General features: G+C 37.8%; 1 protein-coding gene across 5 annotated transcripts in view; it reads right to left on the bottom strand.

Annotated features, from left to right (window-relative positions):
* The window catches only part of Magi2 (membrane associated guanylate kinase, WW and PDZ domain containing 2), a 1,455,764-nt gene that overhangs the window by 1,040,973 nt on the left and 398,781 nt on the right, over positions 1 to 16,010 (bottom strand). The window lies entirely within an intron of this gene.

Genomic DNA, 16,010 nt, shown 5'->3' with positions numbered 1-16,010 from the left:
TATTATACCAGAACACAAGGACGGTTTGTGAAGAAGATGAAGACTTTTCTTGGCTTGTGACATCAGTTCCACCAAGAACCAAGAGTGCAGAACAGACGCTTCGATTCTAGAATGCATTTACATCTTCATAACCACATTAATTGTGTGTATGAGCCCAAGTCTTCACCCCATTGGCAAGGATGGTACATTGCAACAGGAGTATATGATAGACTAAACTACCTAGGAAACAAGAAACACAGAAGAGTCAGAGGTCCCGTGGTCCCTTTTGAGAGCATGCCTCCAATGACGTGACTACCTCCCTTTGCTCGCCTCCTACAATTTCCGCCTCTCAATGCCACTGCCCTGAGAACTGGGTCTTTACACAGAGGGAGATCCTATCCACAGCATAAGAGAAAAATCATAGACATTTATGTTTCAAGGAAAGATATCTCAACCACAAATTTCTACAGATCAGGAAGTAAAAATTTGGAAAGACTGAGTGGTAAATTTTCTTGATTTTAAAACTGCTGAAATAACCCTCAACAGTGCCATAAATATTGCATTATTTGTATTGGTGAAACCTAATTTAGTATATTACCTTGTGCTGCTGCTAAGATCAAAAGATTAGAAAAGTCTTCAAGTTTAGTGAATAAGAAGGAAGTTAAGCAACTGTGTTAGTTTGGATATGATTTTTTTTTTTTTAACTTTCACAAGCCTATACCATTCTCAAAAGATATTTTAAAAATTGCAATATTCGGCAACCCACTGCTGGTCCTTTTCCGTAAGTACAAGCTCATGCTTCTCCTGGCCATTTGCTTCAGTCGTACCCTCTTTCACTTTAGCTCATCATTGGGTCAGTACTGATACACGCTAGTGAGTACACAGGAGTATCCCAAATGTATATTGATGTCCTAGTTCTTCCTCAGTGGTCTGCGCCTCTGAGAAATGAGTCCCATCTGTCTAGTCAGTCATATCTCCATCTGTGAACATCTTTTGGGGAAAATAGAAAAGTAAATTAACTTGTAACCTGGGATACCCAAAAACTGCAAGGTTGAGAGAAGAGAAACACACGGGCGTGGGACTCTCTTCTTACATTGTGTGCTAATGCAAGCACTACCTAAGGCAATGTTTACCAATGAAAATGCTCTTCTCATTTTCTAATCGCATGGTAGCTAATGGCAAATAAACAGGGGTCAAAAATCTAGTTTTGAAAATGTTAGCGTGTCTTGCATACAGTGTATACTTTTGAGAAAAGCAGAAATGTTAACAGTATATTTACAGGGCAGGGAAGGAGGAAGGAACAAGGAGAAACTGAGAGAACAACAGGGCAAAAGATCAGAGAAAAGGAAACAGGATCCAATTTCAACTCAGATTTCTGTTGTAGATTATGAATGCACTGCTGTTTCAGGGAAAAAAAAAACCCGCCACATTCATAATGATGCATGCAGTAGAGTTACTTCAAGCGGGACTCACTAATACCATGGTAACTAATGGGCTTTATGCAAAGGGCTAGAGATATGGAGAGTATGACATTGTAAGATGCACATGTCCAGCACTTCCGCCTGGTGAAAGCAGAGATACATGAATGTCCATCACAGGAGGGAAGAGCTATGCCTGTACTTAGGCAACAGGTGAGGAGGGAGCACTGGCGGGATGCTGCAGGCTAACAGTTGATAGTCTACCCTCTGACCTCACACTTCTTGTCATGTCTTACTTCCCTATATTAAACATTGCACCAAAAATGTATTATAGATTAGTGAATAAGAAAGAAGTTCACTAAAACAGAGGTCAGTGACCATGTGTAAGTGGCACACAGGAAATTAGCTGGGTAAGGAGAAACAAAAACTAAGTGTGAAAAGGAAGCATCCACCTTCGATCATGGTGATGCCTTCACCCATCTTAACACAGAGCTGTGATACATAATGAGATGATGAACAGACTCCTAAAAGAAACAACCTGGTGAAGGCCCATTAATGTGCAAGCACTCTTGCCTTTTAGGTGTCTAGTGCCTAGGGATGCTGCTGTCTTTATGCTACCTGAAAGAGTCCGAGGAAAGACCTCAATCTGAATCTAACGTTTGAAAGTAATTTGTAAAATTGCTACAGGGTGGAATGAGAAGGTTCATTTTGCCCTGGTTTCATTTCTCTCATTATGTGTGTAGAACTGGCTTGATGCTGTTTCAGCATGTCTGCTTCTCACCTACTGCAATTCCAAATACTGTTTTCAGCATATGTAAGGCTGGCATCATGAGTCAGTACATTCAGTTTGGTACATCATGTTGCATGGGTCTATGTATCTATTCAGCTGTGTTTGTGTGTGTTCGTAGGGAGGTCAATGTGAGTTGTATTTCTCATCACTTTTCATCTTACTCTTTGAGACAAGGTTTTTCGCTGACTCTGGAGCCTACTTGCTTGGCCAGCCAGCAAGTCGCAGGGATTGTCTTGTCACTTCCTTTCCAGTGCTGGGATTACAGAATGTGAGAGAGAGAATTTTTAATTAGCATTAAAGCAACCAGAACAGCAGAGCTTTCTAACTCGTAAGCCCAAATAGTTGAGATGCAGGTCAGCAGGTTTGCTAGCCCAAGGCCCCAGATGATAAGTCACAAAGCTAGGAAACAAAGACCTATTGAGTGTTCCAGGGACCTGCTGGCCATAAAAGATAGGGAGGGTACACAAGGACAAATTCCTGAGAGAAACAGGTACCGGACATGATCGAGTGAGTAATGAGACAAGATCCCTCATCCAATCTTATGGTGTTTGCTTAATCCCCTTTGAGGCCCGCACACAATGCTCCACGTTTGAGTTTAACCAGATGTGTTGTTAGCTCAGATAAACATCTACCCTCGGGTTCTGAGGAAACAGGAACTGAGGACTGCTCCCGTGTGACTAAGTCCGACCTTACCCCAGATCTGCCTACACAATCTGCTGATGTTCAAATGTTTGAAACAACCAATCGTGTGTGGCCACGCCAAAACTTCCCACTACCCCCAACCTTTGCCCATATAAACCCCAAACCCCTGGGCTTCTGGGTCGACCCCTCTGTCTCCTGCGTGAGATACGTGTCGACCCGGAGCTCCGCCAACAAACTACCTTGTGCGTTTACAGCAAGACGGTCGTTTGTGTGTCTTTGGGTGCACGCCATTCTGAGGCTTGAGTGAGGGTCTCCCTTCGGGGGTCTTTCAAATGCATACGATCACATCTAGTATTTTCACCTCAGTCATGGAATTTAACTCAGGTTTTCACATCTAAATGGATAGCAATTTCCCAACTGAGCTGTGTCCCTGACCTTTAATCTGTCCTTTTTAGATATCTCTCAGATTATACAAATGAAATTCCTTTAGAAGTGTCATACCTCTTATGTACACTGCACCCTTTCCTACAACAATCAACCTAAAAATCTCAACTCAACCCATCTTTCTGGAAACATGACAACCCCATTTACAAACAATGTAGGTCTATGGGGAAAGTTGATATGATAAATATTATTAGGACTCATATTCAGGCATTATTTTCTTGACATATATTCATTGGATCAGAAAATTTTCCACATTTTAAGTCTATAAAATTATATCTGGTGAAAAGATTATCTTGAGCCCCATAAGTATATATTCAACAAACTATCAAGAAAGTGTAGTGTTAGTAATTTCATGTTTGAAACATTTTTTACAAAAAAAAAAAAAAAAAACCTTTAATGAGAAGTCCTAACTATTAGCCCTATAAAAAACTATTCTGAGTAACTTTCAAGTCAACATACCTGATATCAAACTGCCCCCCCCCCCACAAACAGGCCTGTTTCCTGTAATCTTTCTGGACGAATAATACATTCTATTCTCTTAAAGGTAAAAGCTCTTCTTCATCAACAGACCCATGAACAGAGTGAAAGGGCAAACATCAAAATGGGGGAAGGCTTTTGTGTCATACAGAGAGTTTCATGTTTGAAACTTTTGATGAAAACTTATCTATTGATGGAACTAGGAGTAACTCTGTGAGGTTTATAGATGATACAAAATAAAGATATATCCACACAGAATGTTTTCTTTATTCCGCAAATACCTGTAGCTGTTCCATCAACTAAAGATTGAGTGATAAAATTGTATTCATGTTTATCACTTAATGTAATTAATTGAAGAATAACATTAAATATTGACTCTTAGGACTTTTTGTACAAAAAATTAAAGTGAACAGAGTATGTTATTATTTAAATGCCTCAGTCTAGCGAGTAAAATTTAATGTTTATCTACAGTGACATATATATAATTATAGTTTGATTTAGGTCAGTGAATGTCTTAGACAAACATCAGGGCACACTTGGTGTTTTGTTATAATATCCACATAATAATCTGACTCTCAATCATAATTAACCTATGTATGCTCCATATTTTTCAATCTTCACATGCTATGCATATATTGTGTATTTTATCACTAGATGTGGTTTGATCAATCCATTCTTTTGAGCTGTGTCAGAGGCCAATTTTCTATAACAATTTTTCTAATGAGTTCAAATATTATTTTTATTTTCACATACATAAAAATATACCACATTATATTAAAAAGGCTGTGTTTTCTACATAATCCTTGGAAAGAGTGAATCTTCCTAACTAATCAAGACATTGGACCTTGTGTTATTTACCTGGAGGATATTTATAAAATATAAACTTTAGCACTTACCTGGACAGATTGAATTTCTAATCCCCTGTCTTCTACTCACAAGTATTGACATTGTAAGCATGTATCAGCACACTTGGTTTGGTTTCTGTATAGTGTGGCTTGGGACTTAGTGACACATACATGCCTAGCAGACACTGTATTAACTAATCTAAATGCCATCTTCTTACTGTCTCTTATGCCTAAAAGTAAAATTATCTTCTTTTCACAGGACAGTCAGGGTTTTCCCCTGGAATTAATACTTTAATTCTCAGTACTATTTCTGTTGGATTATATATGATAGGTTTATTGCTTTGAAGACCAAATCTATTACTCCTACTTTATAATAAAGAATACCAAACTAAACTAAATCAAATCAAAAGCAAGGAGTTAATTTTGTGTTGTCTAACTACTACTGGGCATGACCTGCCTTGAAGCGTGGTTGATATACCCAGTGTTACTTCATTGGAGATGACTGATTGTCCCAGCATGTATTAATCACAAATATCTCCTTAGTTAGGGGGCTGGGCATATTTCAGCCACTTTCCCTTCTCAGTGTTGTCAAATTATATATGATAGGTTTATTGCTTTGAAGACCAAAAAATTTGTGCATTTTTTGTGCATGGTGTCACAGTCTCTGTGAGTCTAAATATGTATTAATGTATCAATCCTGTTGTGTCTAGAAGATGCTATTTCCTTATATTCATTATCTATCACCTCTACTTCTAAGTCTTTCTACCTCTTCTATACATATTCCAGACCTTTTAGAAGAGGGATTTGGACAGACATTCTATTTGGTATAAGTGGGATAATGTCTCTCACTACATGTTATTCAATTATGGGTATCAATGTTAATTGTCATCTATTAGTAGAAAAAGTATCTCTGATGAGGGTTGAGTGATGTACTGGTCTATAAGCATAGTAATACATCATTAGGAGTAATTTTATGGCTGTGTTCCTTTAGCATCTCATTATAATATTATTTCTACCTCACACAAAAACTGCCGGTTTTACAAACACACTTATGACTTGGCTTTCCATAATATCCTTTCATGTTCTTTAGAGCTGTGGTATTTATAGACTTTGCCTGTTCCTCCAACCTCATCTAGCATACTCTCGCCTTTCCTTTTGAGCCCTTATCACAGAGGATTTCTGGGCTGTCTTGGCTTTCATATCCATTCTATTTTCCTGGCATAGATTTCTTATTCACTTCCTGATTTTGGTTTTATCCCTGGAAATCCTTTTGATCTTAGTTTAAACACCACTCTTCCGAGGGATTTTCATAAAGTTCCACAAACCCAGTAAGGTCTGCTCCTGAAATAAGGCTAATGACTCAAAACTATTCATGAAAGCAAGACAAACAATTTCAAGGATGTAAGAGCATGCTGATTGGTTGCAAGATAGATGGAAAGAACACGTTTCATCTTGTTTATCATTAGAGATCTACCACATTAACACGCACCTAATGATAGCTCAGCAGCTATAATCTTATGCAGCTAAATATAACTATGAAGCACTTACTAATCTCTTGCTCATAACCAGTGTCTGTCCATGCTGCCAATATTTCATAATACACATCATTGTCTGTTTAATTCCCATTTTAGCTGAAAACAAAGCAAACTGGCTTTAGTCCAATAGACATCAAATTAAGATGAAAGGTACATGTTTTTCTGGTACATCTAAATTATTTTGTATTTATCTTAATTATGTTAATTTTATGCAATCAACATTTATATTCACAAGTTATTCATAATACTTTCATTTATCTACTCTTTATTCATTTTTATACAGTGGGAGAAATGTAATAAAATATTCAGGTGATTAAACAAGTATTGATGTGTAAAGAAAAAAGCCTGTTCTACTTAAATTGTAGCTGAGAAGAGTACCAAGGTACAGCAGTTAAAAATATTTGTCAACTGAGATATGGCAATTGAATTAAGTCCTTGTAAATCAGTGAAGTGGTATTTGCCTTTACATGCATTGTATATCTGGTGATAATGCATACCTTGGCAGAATTTCAGGCAGCCTTGATAAGGAAGGCTAATGTGCTAAGGACTATTTGCTGGTATTTAAAATCTTTACAGTTAGGATTAATTTAGCCATATATCTTAATCAATGATATATTTGATTATCTCATATAAATAGAATTAAGATTTTGCATGTGGGGCATTGTGATATCATAAACAAGTTTCTGGCTTTAAATTAATGCTTCCTTCTTTTTCTCCTATAGCTTCTTAATCGTACAGTGATGATGTTACTTTTTCCCTAAATCCTCCCAGAAGCACAGAATGGGAAGGCCTTATATGGCAAGAGAAACTATGGTCTTCTGACCCGACACTCCCTTTTTATATAGATACAGTTTCCTTCCACATTGAAAGGACTTTCCATTATTTCCAGGGAACCAGATATGGATCCTACACTCGCTCCAGGCACAACTGCTTGGAGAAACCACGATTCTTCTCTGGGATGAGGGAGTGTTCACCTTCCTGGAGACAGAGAATGATTTTTGATTATAATCTGAATCAGCTCTCCAGGAAACAATATCTACCGTAGAAGCTTGCAACTCATAATTATATCATATTCCTCTGAAGAAAAAAAGGAAAATAGTAAGAGTGGAGATAAGCAAGTCCTCAATAGTTCCTCATAGTCCTCAATATGTCTGTCAGATATATTGGGCCAGAAGGCCGAAGATGATGCCCCAACATTATAGAGAGTTTTGAGTGACTGTTCAGGCTACAAATGGTCTCTGTCTTTTTTTTTTTTTTTTTTTTTTTTCACTTTGGAAGCTGCTAACCTACACTCCTGTTTACCCAGGTAATTAATTTTATTCGTTCTCAAGTCTCTGATGGAGTTGAAGACCAGATAGTTTAGTTTTACAATTAAGCTTAGTTGTTTAGGGGTTAAAATGTTTTTAGGTCTACATAGTTGTTTTAAGTTTATAGATATGAGACATGATAGATATGAATTTACATTCAGATTTTAGACTCACCAAGATAGGAAAGATGTTTTCTTCAAGGCTTTCAAATACAAATAGCCAAAATACTATGAATGTAACATTTATATAATTCCTGATTGTTTTGTGGTTCTTCTTGCTATATATAGTTTATTTTACATGTGTGTAATAATATAAATGTATATATGAAGATAAAAAATTATATAAAAGAGTGAGCATGGTTAGTTCATTAACATGGCTTCAGTGCATTCTAACTTAAAGAAGTTCCAGAGGAAAACAGAAGTATCTCTAAACAAGGATAAGTTAAAAAACAAAGCCATGCATATTGTTAGAGGCTCAATTTCAACTTGACAACATGAATAACTGGGCAGTTGTACAGATGCAAATAGAACCATCCCTTAAGCCAAAGACCCTCTGAAGCATTTTCTTTGGTGCTTTGGAAAACAGATATTAGTTAGCAAAACTTCATCGTTTTTATTTTTTGGTTAATTGTTTTATAATCATGTTAAAATTAAAGGTAGATCAAAGATAAGTCCAATGACAAAAAGTCAATTCAAATCACAGTCCACTTTTGTTTGTGTCCCAGAGACACTGGGTTTGAACCAAATATCCAGGTACTAACGAGTTTATTTTTAACTCAGACCAGATGGACTAGGGTTCTCCAGGTTGAATTAAGAAGGTCTACTTTGAGGACACCTCATCATCTCTAAAACACAGCAGATGGTGAGAACATTTCAGGTTATTTTTAAACGATGCTACCCAAACTGCATTTCTATCAATTGTTTTGCATGGCTTTTATAAACATGGTTTTCCTTCTAAACCAAGCGACAATGACAGAGCTTTGCAGGGCTCTTCTGAGATGTCATTATTAACAATGACACACTGAGGATTTATATTCAAAGCTCAGAAATAAATTGGAAGAGAGGAAACTGCAGATCTCTCAAGATAAATAGACAGATACTGATAAATTATGTTACAGTACACACTGTTTTCTATTATAGAAGAAAATGATTTCTACCTCATGTTTCAGTGGCTTCTCTTTGAAGGATAGAGAAAACATAATTTTTGATTCCTCCAATTAATAATTCTAGACATACTGTAGGTATCTCATAAGTTGTAATTTTTATACTCACTTTCTGTTTTCAAGAGAAAATATGGTATTAGATGTTATGTAGTGCAATCCTAGACATCTAACTCTTCTATTCTGATATACTCTGGGAAATTACTCCTATCTTCTGATATTTTATTGGAAGGTTAGTTCCCAATTACTTCATCACATTTTTCATCCTTATATCATTGTTAGACAAAAGTATCCAAATGATTATTTTGTTACCCTCTCTTTTATGAGTACATCTTGAGCATTTTTATGATAAATATTAAATGATATTTTATAATGTAAAATTTCATGGTTAGTATATAATGCAATTTTATGCATATAGGATGGTATTGTAGTGCTAGATACATGTTTATTTTGTTTTTACTATTGTAAATATCCAAATTCTTGCATTTCATGCATAAATGCTCACATACACACAGAGGTATCAATGTGACTGTGGCCTCATAGAAGGAATTTGGTAATATCCCATCCATTTCTATCTTTCGGAATAGCTTGAATAGTATTGGTATTAGCTCCTCTTTGAAGGACTGGTAGAATTCTGCGCTGAAACCATCTGGCCCTGGCCTTTTTTGGTTGGGAGACTATTAATGGTTGCTTCTATTTCTATAGGTGAAATAGGGCTATTTAATTTGTTTATCTGGTCTTGGTTCAATTTCGGCAAATGGAATCGGTTGAGAAATTTGTCCATTTCCTTTAAATTTTTGAATTTTGGAGAATAAATGCCTTTAAAGTAGGTTCTTATGATTTTTTTATTTCTTCGGTGTCTATTGTTTTTTTTTTAATTAATTTAATCTTGTTACATCTCAATGTTTATCCCATCCCTTGTATCCTCCTATTCCTCCCCACCCCCCATTTTCCCATTATTCCCCTCCCCTATGACTGTTCCTGAGGGGGATTACCTCCCCCTGTATATTCTCATAGGGTATCAAGTCTCTTCTTGGCTACCTGCTGTCCTTCCTCTGAGTGCCACCAGGTCTCCCCCTCCAGGGGACATGGTCAAATGTGAGGCACCAGTAGGTGTCTATTGTTATGTCTCCCTTTTCATTTCTGATTTTGTTAATTTGGATAGTGTTTCTCTGTCTTTTAGTTAGAATGGCTAATGGTATGTCTATCTTGTTAATTTTCTTAAAGAACCAGCTCTTGGTTTTGTTGATTCTTTGGATTGTTCTCTTTGTTTATAATTTATTGATTTCAGCCCTGAGTTTGATTATTTCTAGGCGTCTACTCCTCTTGGGTGTTTCTGCTTCTTTTTTTTCTAGAGCTTCCAGATGTGTTGTTAAGTTGTTTATGTGGGATGATTCCATTTTCTCTGTAAAGACACTTAGTGCTATGAATTTTCCTCTTAGCACTGCTTTCAATGTGCTCCACAAATTTGGGTATGTTGTTCCATAATTTCATTGAATTTCAGGAAGTCTTTTATTTCCTCCCTTATTTCTTCCATGACCCACGTGTCATTAAGTAGAAAGTTGTTTAGTTTCCATGTGTTAGTATGCTTTTTGTTATTTCTGTTGTTGTTGAAGTCCAGCCTTAGACCATGGTGATCTGATATGATACAAGGTATTATTTCAGTCTTCTTGTGTCTGTTGAGGTTTGCTTTGTAACCAACTATGTGATCAATTTTAGAGAACGTTCCATGGGGTGCTGAGAAAAAGGTATAATCCTTTGCGTTTGGGTGGAAAGTTCTGTAGATATCTGTTAGATCCATTTGATTCATGACATTGGTTAATGAGGTTATCTCCCGACTCAGTTTTTGAATCAAAGACCTATCCTTGAGTGAAAGTGGGGTGTTGAATTCTCCCACTATTAATGTGTGGGTATCGATGAGTGGGGCAAGCTTTGTTAATAGCTCTTTTACAAATATGGGAGCCCTTGTATTCGGAGCATAGATGTCCAAAATCGTGATGTCTTCTTGGTTGACTTTACCTTTGATGAGTACGAAGTGTCCATCCTCATCTTGTTTGATTAATTTTGGTTGAAAGTCTATTTTATTAGATATTAGAATGGCTACCCCAGCTTGTTTCTTGTGACCATTTGCTTGGAATATTTTTCCCCAACCTTTTACTCTGAGGCAATGTCTGTCCTTGTGGTTGAGATGTGTTTCTTAAATGCAGAAGAATGTTGGGTCATATTTATGCATCCACTCAGTTAGTGTGTGTCTTTTTATTGGAGAATTGAGACCATTGATGTTCAGAGATATTAATGACCAGTGATTGGTAAGTCCCTTCATATTTGGTATTTGTAACAGTCAAGATTTTGTGAGGTTGTGATTATGCAATGGTATAGTTACCTATTTCCTATGTAGTTATGGTTGTAGTTTGCCCAGTTGGGGTGGAGTTTTCCTTCTAGTAACTTCTGTAAAGCCGGATTTGTGGCCCGGTACTGTTTGAATTTGTTTTTGTCATGGAATATCTTGTCTTCTCCGTCAATGGGTATTGATAATTTTGCTGGATATAGTAGTCTTGCCTGGTGTCTGTGTTCTCTTAGGGTTTGCAGAACCTATGTCTAGGCCCTTCTGGCTTTCATGGTCTCTGTTGAGAAGTCAGGAGTAATTCTGATAGGTTTGCCTTCATATGTTACTCGGCCTTTTTCTCTTGCCGCTTTTAATAATTTTTCCTTGTTCTGTATATTTTGTGTTGTTATTATTATGTGGCGGGAAGATTTTCTTTTCAGGTCTATTCTATTTGGTGTTCTGTAGGCCTCTTGTATGCTCGTATGCATCTACTTCTTCAAATTGGGGAAATTTTCTTCTATTATTCTATTAAAGATATTTTCTGGGCTGTGGAGTCGGTTGCCTTCTTCAATCCCTATTATTCTCAAGTTTTGTCTTTTCATGTTGTCTTTTATTTCTTGAATGCTCTGTGTCAGGAACTTTTCAGATTTAGCATTTCCCTCGATGGTTGTTTCCAGTTCTGCGATTGTATCTTCAAGTCCCGATATTTGTTCTTCCATTTCTTGCAATGTGTTAGATAAGGCCACCTCTGAGATGCTTGCTTTCTTCTCTGATGTCTCTTGATTACGTTTTTCTTCTGTGTGTTCCTGTATCATAGCTTCCATTTTTATCTCCATGTCTTGGACTGTTTTAATGATTTCCTTCATCTGGTTATTTATATTTTTCTGAAATTCTTCAAGTGCCTCTTTATATTACTCTTTTAACTCTTCAGCCCTCTTGTTTGACTCCTCCTGCATTTGTTTACAGATTTTATTTGTTTCTTCCATTATCATCTTCTTTACTAAGGATTTGAGGTCATTTTCTTGCCTATCCATTGTTGTTAGGTTCTTCACGTAGTTTTCATTGGGAATGCTGGGATCTGGAGTAGCCAAACTGTTTTGGTTTTTGTTAACGTTCTTTCGCTGTCCTCTTGTCATTTTGATGACTCTGATGTTGGAAGGTATTTTGTAGTGACCTTCGCTGGTTGAGAGTGGTTAATTGATGACTGATTATAGGTCAGGTGTTCTTGCCTGTGGGGATCAGGGAGTATTTCTGTGGAACAGGCAGGTGATCCGGTTTCACTCCTGGTGATTTTCCTCTGCACCATGGGCTCCAGGCTGAGTCAGCCAAAGTAGATTTCTGTTTGGACTTTACTGCTGTGATTCAGATCAGCAGTTTTGGGACCTAGAATAAGGTCTGCATACAAATGTTCTGGTTGTGTAGGTTGATCCCAGCTGCCTGTCCTTCCTGTGGCTTTGTAGTCAAGACCCCAGGTAGATCAGATCTTCTGGGGGTGTAGCTGTCTTTTAGCTCTGTCTCTATACCATGTAGAGGTGTCCAACCTCTCCCAGAACTATATGCCTGGAGGGACCAAGGTCGCTCTAGGGCAGCAATTAGACACTGCAAGCAAGACCCACATTTCATTTCCTGATAACATAAGAGTGCCTGCCTTGCTTGGGCCAGGTGCCCCAGTAGGCTCTCTTATTTGGGGAGTGCAGGGCCAGTGCCTTGCGGCTGGGCTGGTAGGAAAATAGGGTTGCAGAGCTCTGGCAGTCGCCCGTGGAACCAGGTCTTCCCACCAGGCTATGATGCTCCACTAACACTCTAGGACAGAAATTAGACACTGCAAACACGAACCACCCATGCCTCGTCTCCCGATAATGTGAGACTTATTGCCTTGCTCGGGCCAGGAGCCCTAGCTAGGCTCTCTTGTTCGGGGAGTGCAGGGCCAGTGCTTTGTGGCTGGGTGGGTAGGAACAATAGGGTTGCAGAGCTCTGGCGGTCGCCCATGGAACCAGGTCTTCCCACCGGGCATGGCCTTTATTTTAAATTATAGAACAGTAAGTGCCTCCTACCCAATAAAAGAGGCCATTGAGCTAGACCTTTGCTCAAACACCAGTCTCTTGGTAATTGGAAAATGATAAGAGCCAAATTTTATAACTTAGCTATTATATGCTAATGAAATAGAATCATAACTATTTTAATATTTGTAATAAATGAAACAGTATGTAAGCTCAAGTGGTTGTGTGAATTTGTGTGTGTGCAAGTGAGCATGTATCCTGTAATCTGAATAAATCCAAGCGCCTTAAGTGGCCTAATTCAAAGTATCACTGTTCAATGAGAGAAACAGCAATTAAAATACTCTAATTCTTTGCTCAATATCTCAGAAAATATAATGAATTTTAATGTAAAATTATCAGAAGCATTCCTTTCTCTCCAACCCATAGAACCTTTTTCCCTGCTCATTTTTCTCAACATTTGGTTGTCCTGGTACAAACCCCTTTTTTGCTTTCCCTCTTTTCTCTTTTTGTCTCTCATCTCTTTACAGCAAAGATTGACTTAGAATCTCTAATGACTTGATAATGTTCCCAGCTTGAAATATCTGGTTCTAGACCTTGTAAGAATGGCCAATGAATGACTGGTCCAACTTGAGGCCCATGCCAGGGGACGAGGCCCATGCCTGATACTCCCTGGAGAGTACCAGAGGCTTGGTAGCCCAGAGACCTAGGATAGAACCAAACATGTCCCTTAAAATTCAATGAAATGATTTCTCATGATATTCTGCTATACTCATGGACAGTAGCCTTCCATAATCATTACAGATGCCTCATCCAGCAACTGATGGAAACAGATGCAGAGACCCACAGCTACACAGAGGGGAAGCTCAGAGAATCCTGTGAAGAGGGTTGGAAGAAGGGTGGTAGGAACCAGAGGGTTCAAAGAAACCACAAAGAAAATGGCCCACAGAAGCAACTAATCAAGGCTCATAAGGTATCACAGAGATGGAAGTGACAATCATGGAGCCTGTGTAGGTTTGATCTAGCCCCTCTCTGCATATGTGTAGCTTGGTGTTCTTGTGGAACTCCCAAAATTGGAGTCAGGGCTATCTCTGACTCTTTTGTCTGCTTTTGCAACCATTTTTCTTACTACTGGATTGTCTTGTCCAACCTTCATAAGAGGGGAAGTGCCTAGTCTTATTTTAACTTGTTATGCTATGCTTGGTTGACAGCTCTGGAAGGCCTATTCTGAAGGGAAATGGAGGGTGAGTGGACTGCACATGGTAGTGGGGTCTGGGGTACTAGGGGGAGAGTAGAATAGGGAAACTGCGGTCCAGATAAGACATAAGAAAGAAGAATAAATAAGGAATACCCCCATCTAATTCCTCCCAAGTAAGGTACATCTAAGTGCTGAAGGAATATGGAGATGTTGTGACAATTCCTATATTAATTGGTTTAATTCCAATTACACATTAGTATTTTCCTGACATAGTTATATACAACTTATGACAAAACAATTTCACAAGGAGTATTCTGTGTCAACATTAAAACTTCCTAGTCTAAACACTATGCTTATAGTCTCTAAGGAAACACAAATCTTGTAAATACTGATATAGAAAGTAAAGAATTTTGTTTTGCTTTTCCAAAGATGCCAAGACTTTGCTTTTATGCTTCATTGTAGAATTATTTGAACCTTAAGTTGCTACAGCCACTCCAACTTTTTTTTCTTGATTTTTAATCAAAGAGAAAACCATCTTGGAAAGAGAAAAATGGTTGAAGTACCAGCTATGAAAATAGAAAATGTGATTATCAATAAAATTGTCAAAGGTGCCAAAGGGGCCGAGCAGGTATAGTTTTCCCAGTGGCCCAAAACACAGTGTCTTGTGCGTCTCATTATGATAGATCTGCTTTGTCTCATTCCTAAAGCTGCTGCAGCACCTTACAAAGAAGATGCTATGTACATAGCTGAAAAAGGTATAAGTCGCTAGGTAAAATGAATCTGACCATATGACTTTCTCACGTACTCTGGTTTCTCACATTTGACCATGTCCCCTGGAGGGGGAGACCTGGTGGCACTCAGAGGAAGGACAGCAGGTTACTGAGAAGAGACTTGATACCCTATGAGCATATACAGGGGGAGGTAATCCCCCTCAGGAACCGTCATAGGGGAGGGGAATAAGGGGAAAAGGGGAGGGAGGGAAGAATGGGAGGACACAAGGGATGGGATAACCATTGAGATGTAACAAGAACAAATTAATAATAAAAAATTTAAAAAAATGAATCTGACCAGTCGTTCTTGGTACCAAAGGCTTCTCATTCATGAATATTGAGGAACCTTTGCTATTACATGCCAAAGTGATTTGGAAGTGTAGCTCATCATTCTGCAATTCTGTGTTAGCTGTAAATGGGATCTTGAGTGCTCTTATCCGTCTCTCATAATCACTGACACTGCTTGACTGCTCCCAATCTACACAGTGACCCTTTCCTAATGTTCATTTACTTTATATGAAGCATTTGTTTAGATGCATACGCAGGAGTTAATGGTTTATATATGTTCCAAACTCATAGTGACATCATAAAATAGACTCAGCATTAATGAAATTCATGTTTTGACAGTCCAAAATGTATAATCAATGACAATATGTTTCTCCAGGGAGCAATAAAGCTAAACACAGCTAAAGTATTCTGGGCGGCTCACTTTGTCTTTGAACAAGGGTCAATAAATTATGTATATTTTGTTCATCCAATTGCTGGCCTCAGTAGCTGCCTAACAACCAGGTAAAATAAATAATTACTTAGTCCTCCTGAGACCCATAAGCATATCTACTGTAAGCATCTATATAATGTGTAAAGGAAAATTTTATGAAGGCCTTATTTTTATTTTCAATTCAATATGATTCATAATCAAATTATAAAAAGACCTCTCTTCTGCATGCCTTGAGACATAAAAACATATAAAGGCCTATCTTCAAACATTTAAAATTATATTTTATTTTGTCTTCATATTGATATGTATGTGCCACTAACAGAGAACAATTTTGGGGACACTACATACTGAGCTGTCTTCCCCACTCCAGTCTGTCTTTAAAGAGTTTCTATTCTATGAGAAAAT

Source organism: Acomys russatus, chromosome 10, assembly GCF_903995435.1.
Source record: "Acomys russatus chromosome 10, mAcoRus1.1, whole genome shotgun sequence".
Lineage (NCBI taxonomy): Eukaryota > Metazoa > Chordata > Mammalia > Rodentia > Muridae > Acomys > Acomys russatus.
The sequence above is the reverse complement of the archived record's forward strand: the minus strand, read 5'-3'. Positions and strand labels throughout refer to the sequence as shown.